The following is a 20,453-nucleotide window of genomic DNA, read 5'->3' on the forward strand; positions in this document are numbered from 1 at the left end:
TTCCCGGTTCCTTTGAAGACTTACATTATGGTTCGAGATTCTTTGCCTCATTTTATTTGGTACGCTATTCAAGACTATATTTAGCTACTTTGTTCATATTTAATTGCTTGAGGATTGGGAAGTTAATTTCGGGGGAATGCAAGTGGGAGGTTTGGGTGATATTTACTCCAAAATCGTGCCCATGCTAGATGATGGTTTGTTGGTAGTTCGTTTGGTTCTACATATATGTTTGAAGAAGTTATCATATGGTAGAAGATTATTTTCGAGTTTAATTGCTTGAGGACAAGCAAAACTCTAGTGTGAGGATGTTTGATATCGCATATTTAATACGCGTTTTCCTTAGCGATATCAAGCACATTTTGGTCTTTTTGGATACGATTTGGTATTATTTCGATAAGTGTTATGAAAGTTTGAGTTCTAAGACCAAGAAGATGAAATTTGAAGTTATTTGATGGTTTTAGTGATTTTCTATGTAAACGAGTGAAAGAGATTGGTTCGATTCGAGTTTGGGTGGTTTTACTGAGTTTTACAGTCCGGAATCAGCAAAAAGAGCCTGGAGCGCCGCTCAGAAAGGTGGAGCGCCGCTCAGAAAGGTGGAGCACCGCTCCAGTAGGCATGAAAATCAGTTCGAGGGGTTTTGGAAGTTAACAGATCAGGTTTCAGTGATATGGAGCGCCGCTCAACAAATGGAGCGCCGCTCCACCTTCAGCCGGGTTCAGAATTTACCTATTTAAAGCCCGAATTTTTACCCTAATTGATCATTCTTGCATTCAGACGAATTTCATCAACTTTTTGACTAAAAAGGGTGATTTTTGGGGAATCCCAAGATTATTCTAACACCTCAATCATTCCGGAAACGCGTCTCGATCCGTTCATCATTCAAGAACACAATTTTCATTAGGTTTAATTCTTATCATCATAATGAATAATCTTAATTGTTTATTTGTGATTTTGGTTTTAGCCATGATTGTTGGCTAAGCACTTTAATGTTTGTCTAGATTGAATATTCGTATGTGTTGGATGATACTTTAATGTTTAATTTGATTAATGCATGATAATTATGAGTTTTGATTAAGAACCATTCTTATGGAATTTGATTATTGTTACTAGGTTGATTAGTGTACTTGTTTGAACAAAGGGAACCCTGTTTCAATTTAGTGAACTAATTTCCAATTGATTTGTCTTAACCAATTGGGTGCTTACTGGACCAAGGGGGTAAACCGGGTAACATAGATTGAACAAAATAGGGGTGAATTGTGTGAAGCGAACGCGTAACTAGTTGAATCTTAATCTTATAATTAGCTAATTACTAAGTCATAAACGAAAGAGGTCTTTGGTGAAAGGGAACCCTAAGCCAATAAATCCTAGTTTGACGTGTTTGCTAAAAGAGAATTCTGGGTAAACCGACTCTGTAGTTGCATGTATTGATAAATAGAACTAGAGCTTAATAACAAATCATCCGACACTGCGAATAGGAGATCTAGGCGAACATTCTCTTATCTATTGAATTCAAGTATCTTTACTTTTCGTTGAGTCTGCATTTATTTTCTATAAACTTAAAAACAAAAAAAATATTGTCTTTTACTTTTAATCTATCATTGATTTGGCTAATCGTTAAATAGCCACAAAACAAATTATCTCGTACTTTCAATTTTCGTAGATTAAATTAGTTTATTTTTATTAGTTACAATGTTAATTCTCACTTTTAAACTGTCCTTGGAACGATTTCGGAATTACCAACTTTATACTATTGCACGATCGGGTACACTGCCCATTAGTGTGTAGTAATCTTTAAACCGGCATTTTCCAAGATAAATTATATACTAGATTTCACACATAAATAATCTAACCGCAGAAACCGGAACACAAAACCGTAATGCGAAACCGAAACGCGAAAATGAAACGCGGAACCGAAACGTGGAACCAAAACGATTAACGTCTGTTACCGTCAGGGACCAGGGAAGTATTCACTTAAGAGACTTTTTTAACGTCTATTAGCGTTGGGGACCACCCACGTAACATTGGTAAATCACAGTGATCACCGAAGTAAAAAAACATAAGGACTCCGCGTAAAATTTTAGGTAAAACACAAGGCCCACTCAAGTGATATTTTCAGACATTTACGATGAAATGTTTTCATTTTAGGATTCTTTTTTCATTTTAGGATTCTTTTTTCGTTTTCTCTTAAACCATAAAAAATAATAAAGTAAAATATTATAGTAAATATAAATAAATAAATAAATATTTTTAAAACAATCTCTCCCTTTTTTACATCCATATGGACCATATTTCATTCATAGAGTGTTTGAATATGCATTTAAAAAATTGATTACATGTTTTAAATAATTATAAAGCAAAATATGTTATAAATTAATGGTGTTTGTATCTGATTGTACTACTTGATAACACAATAATATAATAACTAGTTTTGTAAATATTTGGTAAATCAAATTATTTGATGAATTAAATATCATAATTCATAAATCATAAAATATAAATGTTGATGTAAACAAACTTGAATTTATGATCCGTTTCTCATTGAATTCAACATTTCAACGTGTGTCGTCATAGTTCACTTACCAGTTATCTAAAACACGCATTGTTTAATACAAAGAATTTACCCACATTACTATAAATAGACAGTTCCAATTAAATGATTTATTGACCAATTAACTAATTATTTAACGTATTAATTTCATATAGTTGAATACATTACTTTACTATATGCTATATACGTTAGCTAATGTAAACTTCATTTACAGTTTTTCGGCTCTTTCGAGTTTCAAAAAGACTTGAATTATTGTATATCCGTTCAGGTTTTCTTCATTTATTGTTCCATTTCATCTATGGGGATCCATATATTTTTTCACTGTAGGGAGACTCACTGGAATAGTTCCGACAAATTCTGGACTAGACATTGTTGTACATGATACTTATATATGGTTGCACATTTCCATATGTACTTTCTATGAGAGTCATTTTTGCTTTTTTGCAGAATTACACTATTGGGTTGAGAAAATCTTTGGTCGAACATATCTTGAAACTTTAGGACAAGTCCATTATTTGATCACTTTTTTCGGGGTTAAATCCAACCTTATTTTCCATGTATTTCTTAGGGCTTTCTTGTATGCCAAGTCACATTCTTGATTATCCATATGCTTACGCTGGATGGAATGTCCTTAGCAATTCTTTACTAACCTTTTTGGATGCGCTTGAAACATTATTACTCGTAAATGCTAAAACCAAAGGCCTATATCGCTAAAACTTATACTTTAGATAGGATAAGGCAATAGAGGTTTGTTTCACTTCATGCGAACACTCGCTGCAATCATACCTAACCCGATGACTACATATATTATAGTTTTTCGCGAAATACACACACACGAAAGATATAAATAATAAAATGCAATCATAATCAAATAATAATAATATTGACTGAGCAAAGGATTAGAATATTCTCTAGTAATATATAATACAATATTCATTTTTATAAATTTTAATGAGAATTAAAGGGGTATATCTACATTTTCTAATAACTAGCTCATAGGTGATAATATAATCCATAGAAAACAGAACTCCCCGACCCATTTACAGGCACAACGTACGTTGAACGTTAACTTAAGCAATTGTCAAAATTGTACTTGTAGTGACCCCAACTTTTCCATGTTTATATATATTAATTGAGATTGATATTTACATGATTAAATATTTCCAACATGTTAAGCAATCAAACTTGTTAAGACTTGATTAATTGATATATGTTTCATATAGACAATTGACCACCCAAGTTGACAGGCGATTCACGAACGTTAAAACTTGTAAAAACGACATGACGATATATATATGGATATACATATGGTTAACATGAGATTATGATAAGTAAGTATCTCCATAAGTATATTAACAATGAGTTATATACGTATAAACAAGACTACTAACTTAAGGATTTCGAAACGAGACATATATGTAACGATTATCGTTGTAACGACATTTAAATGTATATATATCATATTAAGATATATTAATATATCATAATATCATGATGATATAATAATTTAACATCTCATTAGATATAATAAACAATGGGTTAACAACATTAATTGAGATCGTTAACTTAAAGGTTTCAAAACAACACTTACATGTAACGACTAACGATGACTTAACGACTCAGTTAAAATGTATATACATGTAGTGTATTTAGATGTATTAAAATACTTTTGGAAGACTTTAATACATATATCAAAACACTCATACTTAACGAAAATGGTTACAGTTACTTTCCCATTCTTTTCTTTCATCAAGAATTCTAGTCGTATTCTTACCCGTATTATACACAGCTTCAAAACGTACTTACTATAGGTATATACCAATAGGAACTAGCATGGGATTCCACTCTTGATTATGTCATGTATGACTAATCAATTTTAACTTCTACCATGAGCTAGTCAACTAACTAGAACTCCTTTTAACCCCACTCACCACTCACCAATTACCACTCATCATTCACTCCATTTCACTTCCATTTCTCTTTCTAATTCTCTCCCAACACACACACACTATTATGAACGTATTTTTCCAGTAGTTAATCATCATCTTCATCAAAAATCACTTCAAGAATCAAGCTATAATCATCATAGGAAGAACACTTCAAGAACACTTCAAAAATCCCTTCAAGTTTACTAATTTACTTCCAAGCTTTCTAATCCATTCCAAGTAATAATCTAAGATCAAGAAACCTTTGTTATATACAGTAGGTTATCTTTCTTATTCAAGGTAATATTCATATTCAAACTTTGATTCAATTTCTATAACTATAAACTATCTTAATTCGAGTAAAAATCTTACTTGAACTTGTTTTTGTGTCATGATCCTACTTCAAGAACTTTCAAGCCATCCAAGATCCTTTGAAGCTAGATCATTTCTTATCACTTCCAGTAGGTTTACCTACTAAACTTGAGGTAGTAATGATGTTCATAACATCATTCGATTCATATATTTAAAAGTATCTTATTCGAAGGTTTAAACTCGTAATCACTAGAACATAGTTTAGTTAATTCTAAACTTGTTCGCAAACAAAAGTTAATCCTTCTAACTTGACTTTTAAAATTAACTAAACACATGTTCTATATCTATATGATATGCTAACTTAATGATTTAAAATCTGGAAACACGAAAAACACCGTAAAACCGGATTTACGCCGTCGTAGTAACACCGCGGGCTGTTTTGGGTTAGTTAATTAAAAACTATGATAAACTTTGATTTAAAAGTTGTTATTCTGAGAAAATGATTTTTATTATGAACATGAAACTATATCCAAAAATTGTGGTTAAACTCAAAGTGGAAGTATATTTTCTAAAATGGTCATCTAGACGTCATTCTTTCGACTGAAATGACTACCTTTACAAAAACGACTTGTAACTTATTTTTCCGACTATAAACCTATACTTTTTCTGTTTATATTCATAAAATAGAGTTCAATATGAAACCATAGCAATTTGATTCACTCAAAATGGATTTAAAATGAAAAAGTTATGGGTAAAACAAGATTGGATAATTTTTCTCATTTTAGCTACGTGAAAATTGGCAACAAATCTATTCCAACCATAACTTAATCAACTTGTATTGTATATTATGTAATCTTGAGATACCATAGACACGTATACAATGTTTCGACCTATCATGTCGACACATCTATATATATTTCGGAACAACCATAGACACTCTATATGTGAATGTTGGAGTTAGCTATACAAGGTTGAGGTTGATTCCAAAATATATATAGTTTGAGTTGTGATCAATACTGAGATACGTATACACTGGGTCGTGGATTGATTCAAGATAATATTTATCGATTTATTTCTGTACATCTAACTGTGGACAACTAGTTGTAGGTTACTAACGAGGACAGCTGACTTAATAAACTTAAAACATCAAAATATATTAAAAGTGTTGTAAATATATTTTGAACATACTTTGATATATATGTATATATTGGTATAGGTTCGTGAATCAACCAGTGGCCAAGTCTTACTTCCCGACGAAGTAAAAATCTGTGAAAGTGAGTTATAGTCCCACTTTTAAAATCCAATATTTTTGGGATGAGAATACATGCAGGTTTTATAAATGATTTACAAAATAGACACAAGTACGTGAAACTACATTCTATGGTTGAATTATCGAAATCGAATATGCCCCTTTTTATTAAGTCTGGTAATCTAAGAATTAGGGAACAGACACCCTAATTGACGCGAATCCTAAAGATAGATCTATTGGGCCTAACAAACCCCATCCAAAGTACCGGATGCTTTAGTACTTCGAAATTTATATCATATCCAAAGGGTGTCCCGGAATGATGGGGATATTCTTATATATGCATCTTGTTAATGTCGGTTACCAGGTGTTCACCATATGAATGATTTTTTATCTCTATGTATGGGATGTGTATTGAAATATGAAATCTTGTGGTCTATTGTTACGATTTGATATATATGGGTTAAACCTATAACTCACCAACATTTTTATTGACGTTTAAAGCATGTTTATTCTCAGGTGAATACTAAGAGCTTCCGCTGTTGCATACTAAAATAAGGACAAGATTTGGAGTCCATGCTTGTATGATATTGTGTAAAAACTGCATTCAAGAAACTGATTTCGATGTAACATATTTGTATTGTAAACCATTATGTAATGGTCGTGTGTAAACAGGATATTTTAGATTATCATTATTTGATAATCTACGTAAAGCTTTTTAAACCTTTATTTATGAAATAAAGGTTATGGTTTGTTTTAAAAATGAATGCAGTCTTTGAAAAACGTCTCATATAGAGGTCAAAACCTCGCAACGAAATCAATTAATATGGAACGTTTTTAATCAATAAGAACGGGACATTTTAGTTGGTATCAGAGCGTTGGTCTTAGAGAACCAGAATTTTGCATTAGTGTGTCTTATCGAGTTTGTTAGGATGCATTAGTGAGTCTGGACTTCGACCGTGTTTACTTGAAAAATGATTGCTTAACAAATTTTGTTGGAAACTATATATTTTTAACATGTGAATATTATGTGATATATTAATCTCTTAACGCGTTTGATATTATGTGATAGATGTCTACCTCTAGAACAAGTCCCATTGACTCACCTAATAATAATGAAGAGTCAAATGTAAATTGGAATGATTCGTGGACTGATTCACAAGTTCCCGAAGAGGAACCGGAAGAAGAGTCGGAACCAGAAGAAGAATCAGAACCGGAACAAGAATCGGAACCGGATGAAGAAATAGAACCGGTGGGGGAAATAATAAAACGGTTAAGTAAAAGAAAATCCTCAACCAACCGACCAAGGTTAATTATGGTCAATGGTGTTTCCGCTAAGGAAGCAAAATATTGGGAGGATTACCAATTCTCCGATGAATCGGATTCCGACGAGAATTCCGATGATGTTATAGAAATTACCCCAACTGAATTTAAAAAGGCAAAAGAAAATAATAAGGGAAAGGGCATAAAAATAGAGAAATCTAATTCCAACCCCGATAAACTTTATATGTATCGTCAACCCCCGAAGTCGTTAAGTTGTAACAATGACCCGGGAACCTCTAAACCACCAGGTTTTTCTAAACCAATGTGGATAACGACGGCTCGTATTAGGGGAACATCATATATCCCTAGAAACTTGGCAAAATGAACCAAAACCAAAGAAGAAGAAACAAGCGAGTCGGAATAAGATAGTTGTATTCGTGTGGTGTAATATATATAATATAGTGTGCTTATGCTTTATGATATATGTAAAAATTGCTTGTATTAATAAGTATTTTTTTTATGAATCTAACTCTTGTCTATTTTACAGTATAAAAAAACACAAAATGGATAGACAACCCAATATTTTAAGAGACCAACCCGGAGACATGATTGATGAAATCTTGTCTAGAGTCGGTCAGAATTCTTCGGCACAACTATTTAAGGCGAGATCAGTTTGTAAGACATTCGAAGAACGTTCCAAGAATGCCTTGGTTTATAAAAGGCTTTCCTTCGAAAGATGGGGGATATCACATTGGGAAATCTATAAGTTACGATGTGTTTACTTTGACGCATATATTGCGGGGAACCCAAATGCTATTTTACGCAATGGGTTAAGAAATTATTTTGACTCAATATATCCGAATATTGGACTTCGTGATTTAGAAAAAGCGGCTAACATGCAACATAAAGAAGCATGTTATGCTTACGGATTAGTAATGTTCGCTTCTCACCAAAGTGAGAACAAGAACATCGGGCTACAACTATTAAACAAAACGTTCCCACAAGTGACGGAGTCGGTAATTGGGGTAAGAAATGAGGTTTTTAGATTGTTACGGGACTGTTGGACATTACGTAACCCTCGTCCCTTTGACGACGTTACAACACGCTGTCTTATCAACGGCCATAACGGTTATGTTCCACAAGACCAAGGATGGGAAGTAATCCTAGTAAAACCAGAATGCATGACTTGTTTCTGGACGTATGAATTACGTGTCTTTATTGCCTTTGCTGAACGACTTGTGTACTAGCTAGAATTATCTTCACAACCATCTTGTATCAAATTTATTGTGTGCTATATTTCATGCTATATGTAAAATAAGTGGTATTGTAAGTTTGTAAAATATTGTGTAAAAGTTTGAACGCGAAATATTATTATAATCAGTTTTTCATATAGAATTGTAGTAGTTGAATTGTATATTAGCTACTAAGTATGAACTTAACGGGTAGGTACTACCCGAATTTAAACTTGTAAAATGCTAATATGAAGAAAAAGCTTTTATAAATGAGTTCATATTATGCTACGAAATACTATTAACTACTCTTAATATTCTGTATGATTAACTTGTTCCATTTGACTATTTTGAAGGAAATGGCACCGACTACTCGACACACCGTGAATATGAATGAAGAGGAATTCCGTACTTTTCTAGCTTCAAACATAGCCGCAGTACAGGCTGCGCTACATACCAACAATAACCTTGGATCTAGCAGTAAAGGAAATCGTGTAGGATGCACCTACAAAGAATTCACTGCCTGCAAACCTTTGGAATTTGATGGAACCGAAGGACCGATCGGATTGAAACGGTGGACCGAGAAGGTCGAATCGGTGTTTGCCATAAGTAAGTGTACTGAAGAGGACAAAGTAAAGTACGCTAAGCATACCTTCACAGGTTCTGCATTAACATGGTGGAATACCTATCTAGAGCAAGTGGGACAAGACGATGCGTACGCACTACCGTGGTCAGCATTCAAGCACTTGATGAACGAGAAGTACCGTCCCAGAACCGAGGTCAATAAGCTCAAGACAGAACTTAGAGGGTTACGAACCCAAGGATTTGATATTACCACGTACGAAAGACGATTCACAGAATTATGCCTATTGTGTCCAGGAGCATTCGAAGATGAGGAAGAGAAGATCGACGCGTTTGTGAAAGGATTACCGGAAAGAATCCAAGAAGATATAAGTTCACACGAGCCCGCCTCCATACAACAGGCATGTAGAATGGCTCACAAACTAGTGAACCAGATTGAAGAAAGAATTAAAGAACAGGCTGCTGAAGAGGCTAATGTGAAGCAAGTCAAAAGAAAGTGGGAGGAAAACGGTGATAAGAATCACCAATACAACAACAACAGCAATTACAACAATAATCGCAACAATTATCCCAACAATCGCAACATCAATCGCAACTACAACAAACAGCCCAACAACAACAACAACAACAACAACAACAACAACAACAGTAACTACAACAATCATCCCAACAACAATAATAACCGCAACAACAACAACAATCAGAAGCAGCTATGCCAAAGGTGTGAAAAGTATCACTCGGGGTTCTGCACCAAATTTTGCAACAAGTGTAAAAGAAATGGTCATAGCGCGGTGAAGTGTGAGGTCTACGGACCAGGGGTTAATAGAACGAAAGGAACAAATGGTGTCGGAACGAGTAATGGCGGAGCAAGTAGTGTCGGAGCAAGTTATGCCAATGTAGTTTGTTATAAATATGGAAAACCGGGCCACATTATTAGAAATTTCTCGAACCAGGAGAACACGAATGGACAAGGCCGCGGAAGAGTTTTCAATATTAATGCGGCAGAGGCACAGGAAGACCCGGAGCTTGTTACGGGTACATTTCTTATTGACAATAAATCTGCTTACGTTTTATTTGATTCGGGTGTGGATAGAAGCTATATGAGTAGAGATTTTTGTGCTAAATTAAGTTGTCCATTGACGCCTTTGGATAGTAAACTTTTACTCGAATTAGCAAATGGTAAATTAATTTCAGCAGATAATATATGTCGGAATCGAGAAATTAAACTGGTTAGCGAAACATTTAAGATTGATTTGATACCAGTAGAGTTAGGGAGTTTTGATGTGATAATCGGTATGGACTGGTTGAAAGAAGTGAAAGCAGAGATCGTTTGTTACAAAAATGCAATTCGCATTATACGAGAAAAAGGAAAACCCTTAATGGTGTACGGAGAAAAGGGCAACACGAAGCTACATCTTATTAGTAATTTGAAGGCACAAAAACTAATAAGAAAAGGTTGCTATGCTGTTCTAGCACACGTCGAGAAAGTACAAACTGAAGAAAAGAGCATCAATGATGTTCCCGTCGCAAAAGAATTTCCCGATGTATTTCCAAAAGAATTACCGGGATTACCCCTACATTGATCCGTTGAATTTCAAATAGATCTTGTACCAGGAGCTGCACCAATAGCTCGTGCTCCTTACAGACTCGCACCCAGTGAGATGAAAGAACTGCAAAGCCAATTACAAGAACTTTTAGAGCATGGTTTCATTCGACCAAGCACGTCACCGTGGGGAGCTCCTGTTTTGTTTGTCAAGAAGAAAGATGGTACATTCAGGTTGTGTATCGACTACCGAGAGTTGAACAAACTTACCATCAAGAACCGCTACCCACTACCGAGAATCGACGACTTATTTGATCAACTACAAGGCTCGTCTATTTATTCAAAGATTGACTTACGTTCCGGGTATCATCAAATGCGGGTGAAAGAAGATGATATTCCAAAGACTGCTTTCAGAACACGTTACGGTCATTACGAGTTTATGGTCATGCCGTTTGGTTTAACTAATGCACCAGCTGTGTTCATGGACCTTATGAACCGAGTGTGTGGACCATACCTTGACAAGTTTGTCATTGTTTTCATTGATGACATACTTATTTACTCAAAGAATGACCAAGAACACGGTGAACATTTGAGAAAGGTGTTAGAAGTATTGAGGAAGGAATAATTGTACGCTAAGTTTTCAAAGTGTGCATTTTGGTTGGAAGAAGTTCAATTCCTCGGTCACATAGTGAACAAAGAAGGTATTAAGGTGGATCCGGCAAAGATAGAAACTGTTGAAAAGTGGGAAACCCCGAAAACTCCGAAACACATACGCCAGTTTTTAGGACTAGCTGGTTACTACAGAAGGTTCATCCAAGACTTTTCCAGAATAGCAAAACCCTTGACTGCATTAACGCATAAAGGGAAGAAATTTGAATGGAATGATGAACAAGAGAAAGCGTTTCAGTTATTGAAGAAAAAGCTAACTACGGCACCTATATTGTCATTGCCTGAAGGGAATGATGATTTTGTGATTTATTGTGACGTATCAAAGCAAGGTCTCGGTTGTGTATTAATGCAACGAACGAAGGTGATTGCTTATGCGTCTAGACAATTGAAGATTCAGGAGCAAAATTATACGACGCATGATTTGGAATTAGGCGCGGTTGTTTTTGCATTAAAGACTTGGAGGCACTACTTATATGGGGTCAACAGTATTATATATACCGACCACAAAAGTCTTCAACACATATTTAATCAGAAACAACTGAATATGAGGCAGCGTAGGTGGATTGAATTATTGAATGATTACGACTTTGAGATTCGTTACCACCCGGGGAAGGCAAATGTGGTAGCCGATGCCTTGAGCAAGAAGGACAGAGAACCCATTCGAGTAAAATCTATGAATATAATGATTCATAATAACCTTACTACTCAAATAAAGGAGGCGCAACAAGGAGTTTTAAAAGAGGGAAATTTAAAGGATGAAATACCCAAAGGATCGGAGAAGCATCTTAATATTATTCGGGAAGATGGAACCCGGTATAGGACTGAAAGGATTTGGGTACCAAAATTTGGAGATATGAGAGAAATGGTATTTAGAGAAGCTCATAAAACCAGATACTCAATACATCCTGGAATGGGGAAGATGTACAAGGATCTCAAGAAACATTTTTGGTGGCCGGGTATGAAAGCCGATGTTGCTAAATACGTAGGAGAATGTTTGACGTGTTCTAAGGTCAAAGCTGAGCATCAGAAACCATCAGGTCTACTTTAATAACCCGAAATCCCAGAATGGAAATGGGAAAACATTACCATGGATTTCATCACTAAATTGCCAAGGACTGCAAGTGGTTTTGATACTATTTGGGTAATAGTTGATCGTCTCACCAAATCAGCACACTTTCTGCCAATAAGAGAAGATGACAAGATGGAGAAGTTAGCATGACTGTATTTGAAGGAAGTCGTCTCCAGACATGGAATACCAATCTCTATTATCTCTGATGGGGATGGCAGATTTATTTCAAGATTCTGGCAGACATTACAGCAAGCATTAGGAACTCGTCTAGACATGAGTACTGCCTATCATCCACAAACTGATGGGCAGAACGAAAGGACGATACAAACGCTTGAAGACATGCTACGAGCATGTGTTATTGATTTCAGAAACAGTTGGGATCGACATCTACCGTTAGCAGAATTTTCCTACAACAACAGCTACCATTCAAGCATTGAGATGGCGCCGTTTGAAGCACTTTATGGTAGAAAGTGCAGGTCTCCGATCTGTTGGAGTGAAGTGGGGGATAGACAGATTACGGGTCCGGAGATTATACAAGAAACTACCGAGAAGATCATCCAAATTCAACAACGGTTGAAAACCGCCCAAAGTCGACAAAAGAGCTACGCTGACATTAAAAGAAAAGATATAGAATTTGAAATTGGAGAGATGGTCATGCTTAAAGTTGCACCTTGGAAAGGCGTTGTTCGATTTGGTAAACGAGGGAAATTAAATCCAAGGTATATTGGACCATTCAAGATTATTGATCGTGTCGGACCAGTAGCTTACCGACTTGAGTTACCTCAACAACTCGCGGCTGTACATAACACTTTCCACGTCTCGAATTTGAAGAAATGTTTTGCTAAAGAAGATCTCACTATTCCGTTAGATGAAATCCAAATCAACGAAAAACTCCAATTCATCGAAGAACCCGTCGAAATAATGGATCCTGAGGTTAAAAGACTTAAGCAAAACAAGATACCAATTGTTAAGGTTCGATGGAATGCTCGTAGAGGACCCGAGTTTACCTGGGAGCGTGAAGATCAGATGAAGAAGAAATACCCGCATCTATTTCCAGAAGATTCGTCAACACCTTCAACAGTTTAAAATTTCGGGACGAAATTTATTTAACGAGTAGGTACTGTAGTGACCCGAACTTTTCCATGTTTATATATATTAATTGAGATTGATATTTACATGATTAAATTTTTCCAACATGTTAAGCAATCAAACTTGTTAAGACTTGATTAATTGATATATGTTTCATATAGACAATTGACCACCCAAATTGATCGGCGATTCACGAACGTTAAAACTTGTAAAAACGACATGACGATATATATATGGATATACATATGGTTAACATGAGATTATGATAAGTAAGTATCTCCACAAGTATATTAACAATGAGTTATATACATATAAACAAGACTACTAACTTAAGGATTTCGAAACGAGACATATATGTAACGATTATCGTTGTAACGACATTTAAATGTATATATATCATATTAAGATATATTAATATATCATAATATCATGATAATATAATAATTTAACATCTCATTAGATATAATAAACAATGGGTTAACAAAATTAATTGAGATCGTTAACTTAAAAGTTTCAAAACAACACTTACATGTAACGACTAACGATGACTTAACGACTCAGTTAAAATGTATATACATGTAGTGTATTTAGATGTATTAAAATACTTTTGGAAGACTTCAAGACATATATCAAAACACTCATACTTAACGAAAATGGTTACAGTTACTTTCCCATTCTTTTCTTTCGTCAAGAATTCTAGTCGTATTCTTACCCGTATTATACACAGCTTCAAAACGTACTTACTATGGGTATATACCAATAGGAACTAGCATGGGATTCCACTCTTGATTATGTCATGTATGACTAATCAATTTTAACTTCTACCATGAGCTAGTCAACTAACTAGAACTCCTTTTAACCCCACTCACCACTCACCAATTACCACTCATCATTCACTCCATTTCACTTCCAATTCTCTTTCTAATTCTCTCTCAACACACACACACACTATTATGAACGTATTTTTCCAGTAGTTAATCATCATCTTCATCAAAAATCACTTCAAGAATCAAGCTATAATCATCATAGGAAGAACACTTCAAGAACACTTCAAAAATCCCTTCAAGTTTACTAATTTACTTCCAAGCTTTCTAATCCATTCCAAGTAATCATCTAAGATCAAGAAACCTTTGTTATATATAGTAGGTTATCTTTCTTATTCAAGGTAATATTCATATTCAAACTTTGATTCAATTTCTATAACTATAAACTATCTTAATTCGAGTAAAAATTTTACTTGAACTTGTTTTTGAGTCATGATCCTACTTCAAGAACTTTCAAGCCATCCAAGATCCTTTGAAGCTAGATCATTTCTTGTCACTTCCAGTAGGTTTACCTACTAAACTTGAGGTAGTAATGATGTTCATAACATCATTCGATTCATATATATAAAACTATATTATTCGAAGGTTTAAACTCGTAATCACTAGAACATAGTTTAGTTAATTCTAAACTTGTTCGCAAACAAAAGTTAATCCTTATAACTTGACTTTTAAAATTAACTAAACACATGTTCTATATCTATATGATATGCTAACTTAATGATTTAAAATCTGGAAACACGAAAAACACCGTAAAACCGGATTTACGCCGTCGTAGTAACACCGCGGGCTGTTTTGGGTTAGTTAATTAAAAACTATGATAAACTTTGATTTAAAAGTTGTTATTCTGAGAAAATGATTTTTATTATGAACATGAAACTATATCCAAAAATTGTGGTTAAACTCAAAGTGGAAGTATGTTTTCTAAAATGGTCATCTAGACGTCATTCTTTCGACTGAAATGACTACCTTTACAAAAACGACTTGTAACTTATTTTTCCGACTATAAACCTATACTCTTTCTGTTTATATTCATAAAATAGAGTTCAATATGAAACCATAGCAATTTGATTCACTCAAAATGGATTTAAAATGAAGAAGTTATGGGTAAAACAATATTGGATAATTTTTCTCATTTTAGCTACGTGAAAATTGGTAACAAATCTATTCCAACCATAACTTAATCAACTTGTATTGTATATTATGTAATCTTGAGATACCATAGACACGTATACAATGTTTCGACCTATCATGTCGACACATCTATATATATTTCGGAACAACCATAGACACTCTATATGTGAATGTTGGAGTTAGCTATACAGGGTTGAGGTTGATTCCAAAATATATATAGTTTGAGTTGTGATCAATACTGAGATATGTATACACTGGGTCGTGGATTGATTCAAGATAATATTTATCGATTTATTTCTGTACATCTAACTGTGGACAACTAGTTGTAGGTTACTAACGAGGACAGCTGACTTAATAAACTTAAAACATCAAAATATATTAAAAGTGTTGTAAATATATTTTGAACATACTTTGATATATATGTATATATTGTTATAGGTTCGTGAATCAACCAGTGGCCAAGTCTTACTTCCCGACGAAGTAAAAATCTGTGAAAGTGAGTTATAGTCCCACTTTTAAAATCTAATATTTTTGGGATGAGAATACATGCAGGTTTTATAAATGATTTACAAAATAGACACAAGTACGTGAAACTACATTCTATGGTTGAATTATCGAAATCGAATATGCCCCTTTTTATTAAGTCTGGTAATCTAAGAATTAGGGAACAGACACCCTAATTGACGCGAATCCTAAAGATAGATCTATTGGGCCTAACAAACCCCATTCAAAGTACCGGATGCTTTAGTACTTCGAAATTTATATCATATCCGAAGGGTGTCCCGGAATGATGGGGATATTCTTATATATGCATCTTGTTAATGTCGGTTACCAGGTGTTCACCATATGAATGATTTTTTATCTCTATGTATGGGATGTGTATTGAAATATGAAATCTTGTGGTCTATTGTTACGATTTGATATATATAGGTTAAACCTATAACTCACCAACATTTTTGTTGACGTTTAAAGCATGTTTATTCTCAGGTGAATATTAAGAGCTTCCGCTGTTGCATACTAAAATAAGGACAAGATTTGGAGTCCATGCTTGTATGATATTGTGTAAAAACTGCATTCAAGAAACTGATTTCGATGTAACATATTTGTATTGTAAACCATTATGTAATGGTCGTGTGTAAACAGGATATTTTAGATTATCATTATTTGATAATCTACGTAAAGCTTTTTAAACCTTTATTTATGAAATAAAGGTTATGGTTTGTTTTAAAAATGAATGCAGTCTTTGAAAAACGTCTCATATAGAGGTCAAAACCTCGCAACGAAATCAATTAATATGGAACGTTTTTAATCAATAAGAACGGGACATTTCAGTACTAGCCCTCGATATTATATTCATAAACACTACCAAAGTTAGTGTTTATCGAGGGCTAAAAAATTATAAGTTTATAAACACTACCAAAGTTAGATGACTGTTTTAAATTGTATTTCATCGGATAGCAATATCATACAAGAAATGAAGACTAATGGAGATAATGTATTCCATGATAATATTAAGAAAATGAAAACGTTAACTCCCACAACATGATAATAGTGACTCCTACTACATAATTTTGACAATTGCTCAAGTTCATTTCTAGCATACATATAACTAGTGAAGAGACCCGTAGAATTACGGGTTTTTAAAAGGAAAATTGTTGAATGATTATTTATATTAGTACTTGTTTTAAGAATGAGAGTAAAAACACCATGCGTTTGAAACTTGGAATATGAATTACTGATTAATACCCTATAATTACAACATCCATGGTATGTATTTAAAAATCAATCAATTTTTGAACATGAAGGAATGTTGCAATTGGGGAGTTTCAATATAGATTTGTTCTTAAGCTAAACTGCATTCATGAGTGAAGTCTATAATCATATAATCATGGATCTAACTCCAATCAAATAGATTGAGAAACCAAATGAATATCAATGTGGGTCAAAAAGGCTACATAACACATATATAAATTACAATAAGTTCCAGGACTGCATGAAAATCTACGCGGCTACACATCATAAAAATAGTGACATAAATGATGAATAACATGATATTTTCTTGCAAAGTGATACCCACTTCTTCTTGCTTTTTTTGATTCTATTGATCTTCTTGAAACTACCTGAAAAGCAAACTGGTTATGTAATTGAAACTACCTGAAAAGCAAACTTGAAACTACCTGAAGTGCCCCTTGTGATTAAGCTCACTTATGATAATTTGTACAACCTGATAACAAACAAATCCTTCAATAATCAATACTTCTCAACAAAACATATTATCTGATTACATAAATCCATAAATTGAACTCAAATAAATAACAACCCTCTATTGAAGTTGTTTGCACTTGTGAATCATAACCTTAGTACTATCACTTTTAATTATCATCCACAAATTAACCATCCATTAAAATTTTATAACACTTTTAACAATGCTCACACACAACTGATATTGAATCACCACAACAGACACAAAATTATAAGTGTTACAGTCATTACATCAAACACCTTCTGTCAAATATAAACCAAAATACTTACATTTGTGAAAGGATGTATCTCAGACACTCGCATACAAAGAGTACTTTAGTAACCTTTCTTCAAATAAGCTAAGTTTCTTCCTCAAAGCATACACTGCTGCCCTGATCTGCAAATTCACAAATATAGATAATTATAGGAAGTAAAAATGTTGACACTGTGAGTAAAGGTAAACGGTTCGAGTGTTACCTATTCAAACTGCACGGTGCATAATTATTCTCCTTCAAAAATCAATATTGAATTCATGAGTACAACTTCCTCACACCACAACACTACAAATTGCTAAAGGCGAACACAAAAATTAATTGAAGCATAACCTACTATCATGTTTTGTATTTTAACAAACATTATCTCCCTCTCCATTACTATACTAATAAATGAGAACCATTCACAAAATATATGTTAGCATACAAATATAACCAACACAAGCTGATTGATGAATATTTGGTTATAAATAACTATTTGGACAAATAGAACTAAAACTCATAAACTAACAATATTAAGAAAAAGAAAACCTAAATCAAACAACTGACTAACAGTAAAAATCAAAAGCTCACCTGATGAATATCCATATGTAGCCCATAAATAGATAATGCACATCGCGTCAACGAACTTCTGGTACCGACACTACAACTGCAATTGAGACATTTCATCAAATACCTTCTATGCACATTCATAATAACTAATTGTCTTCATTCTCTAGGCACTCTACATTCAACAGAATCATAAGACAGTACTAATTACTTCAATAACAAAGTCTATTATCAAACCATATAAGTAAAACCCATTAGAAAAAATCAGGTTAATTATCCCGAACCAACTGCAAAGCTTGATTATAGAATTTTTGAAATCAATAACTTGTACAATTGTAGAAATCCCATGAGGACAGAAATCAAGTTTCATGATGCTTTTTTCAAAAAACTGAATTCTCCATCGAAGAAACTTGGTTTTTTTCTCGAAATCAACTATTAGATTCAAACTTAAGCCAAAATTTGCAGCATATAATAATGAAACTCTAAGTAAAACAATGAAAGTTTAGCCATAACTTAGGGCAAAACACAAAAAACTTGAAGCCTTATGCGGGACTCTATGATATTTTTTGTTGTCCGAGGAACTTTTACACACGACAAGAAGAAGATCAGAATAAAAACCCTTACATGACTTACAAACTCTTCAGATTCTTTTCAAAGCAAATCAAAGTCAATTGAGTAATTTTATAAGTATTACTCAGAACCTGTAAACAGTAAACCCTAACACCCAAATCAATATTAAAGATTCAAACTTAAGCCAAAAATTACATCAAATAATAATCAAAATATATATGTAGAACAATGAAAGATTGACATACCTTAAGCCAAAATAATTCAGGTGTCGATTGGTTGTTGATGGCTTAAAAAAATAATCTAACATCAGGGTTGAATGATGATGAGGAGGATCGATTAGATTTCCTAGAATTATATTCAATTTGAATTTGAATCGCACGTACAGAAAAGAAAAGCTGATGGTGAAGAGAAAAAGAGTGATGGTTATCTTCTGGTATGGGTTAGGGTTTCTATGAAGAAGGTTAGAAGGTAATAGGCGTGTATTTTATGTCAGAGAAATGATTCGGTAATTGGAGGAGGAAATACGCGTGCTTTAATTTATCACAATCTAATTTTCCTTTTGTTTAATAAATTAATTTTAATCCGTATTATTTAATATATTATTAATTATTAATTAATTCAAATTAAATTATGTGGATGATGTCATCTAGTGTTGCTATAAATGTGACAGCTGTTCCAAAATATTTTTAAGACAAAATTACGATCGTCGTCCCTGAACTTGTATCCAGCCTTCTCAGGTCATCCTTAAACTTTTTTTTTTGCTAGCGTCATCCCTGATGTTGTAAATTATAACGTCCGTCGTCCCTCCGTCTACATTCCGTCTAAATATTCTGTTAAACTGTAGCATGTACGAGACATGTGAGGGTAGTTTTGTCATTTTATTCTTGTTTTATCATTTTTCACTCCACTTTCCTTCTTCATTCAACCCCAAATCACAAACCCTAATATTTAACCGAATTCACATCTACAAACCCAAATCTAAAAATCACACAATCCGTACAGTTAAATCAAAATCATAAACCTTAAATCATTTTTCAAAAACCTTAACAATATATTTCAGAAACCATAAACACACAACGAGATCTCGAAATTGAAATCTCAAATCATACACCCTTCACATTTGAAACAAACAAGATTTGAACATACACCCTTCAAAACAAGATCTGAAACAAGAAGCAGGGAGTGATGGCGGCGGCTACAGAATGATGGGTGGTGTATGATCGAAGGAACTATCTCAGAAATAATGTCTTATATTTATTAGCAAACTAACTTTGTTAATAAATTATTAATTTGCAAACCTGGTAACAACTTTTAACCTTGAAATTGGAATTATTGGAGCCATTTTAACTAAGCTTGATGGAGATTCAAGAGGTAGAGCAGCTCTGAGTGTT

This window comes from Rutidosis leptorrhynchoides, chromosome 3, assembly GCF_046630445.1.
Source record: "Rutidosis leptorrhynchoides isolate AG116_Rl617_1_P2 chromosome 3, CSIRO_AGI_Rlap_v1, whole genome shotgun sequence".
NCBI lineage: Eukaryota > Viridiplantae > Streptophyta > Magnoliopsida > Asterales > Asteraceae > Rutidosis > Rutidosis leptorrhynchoides.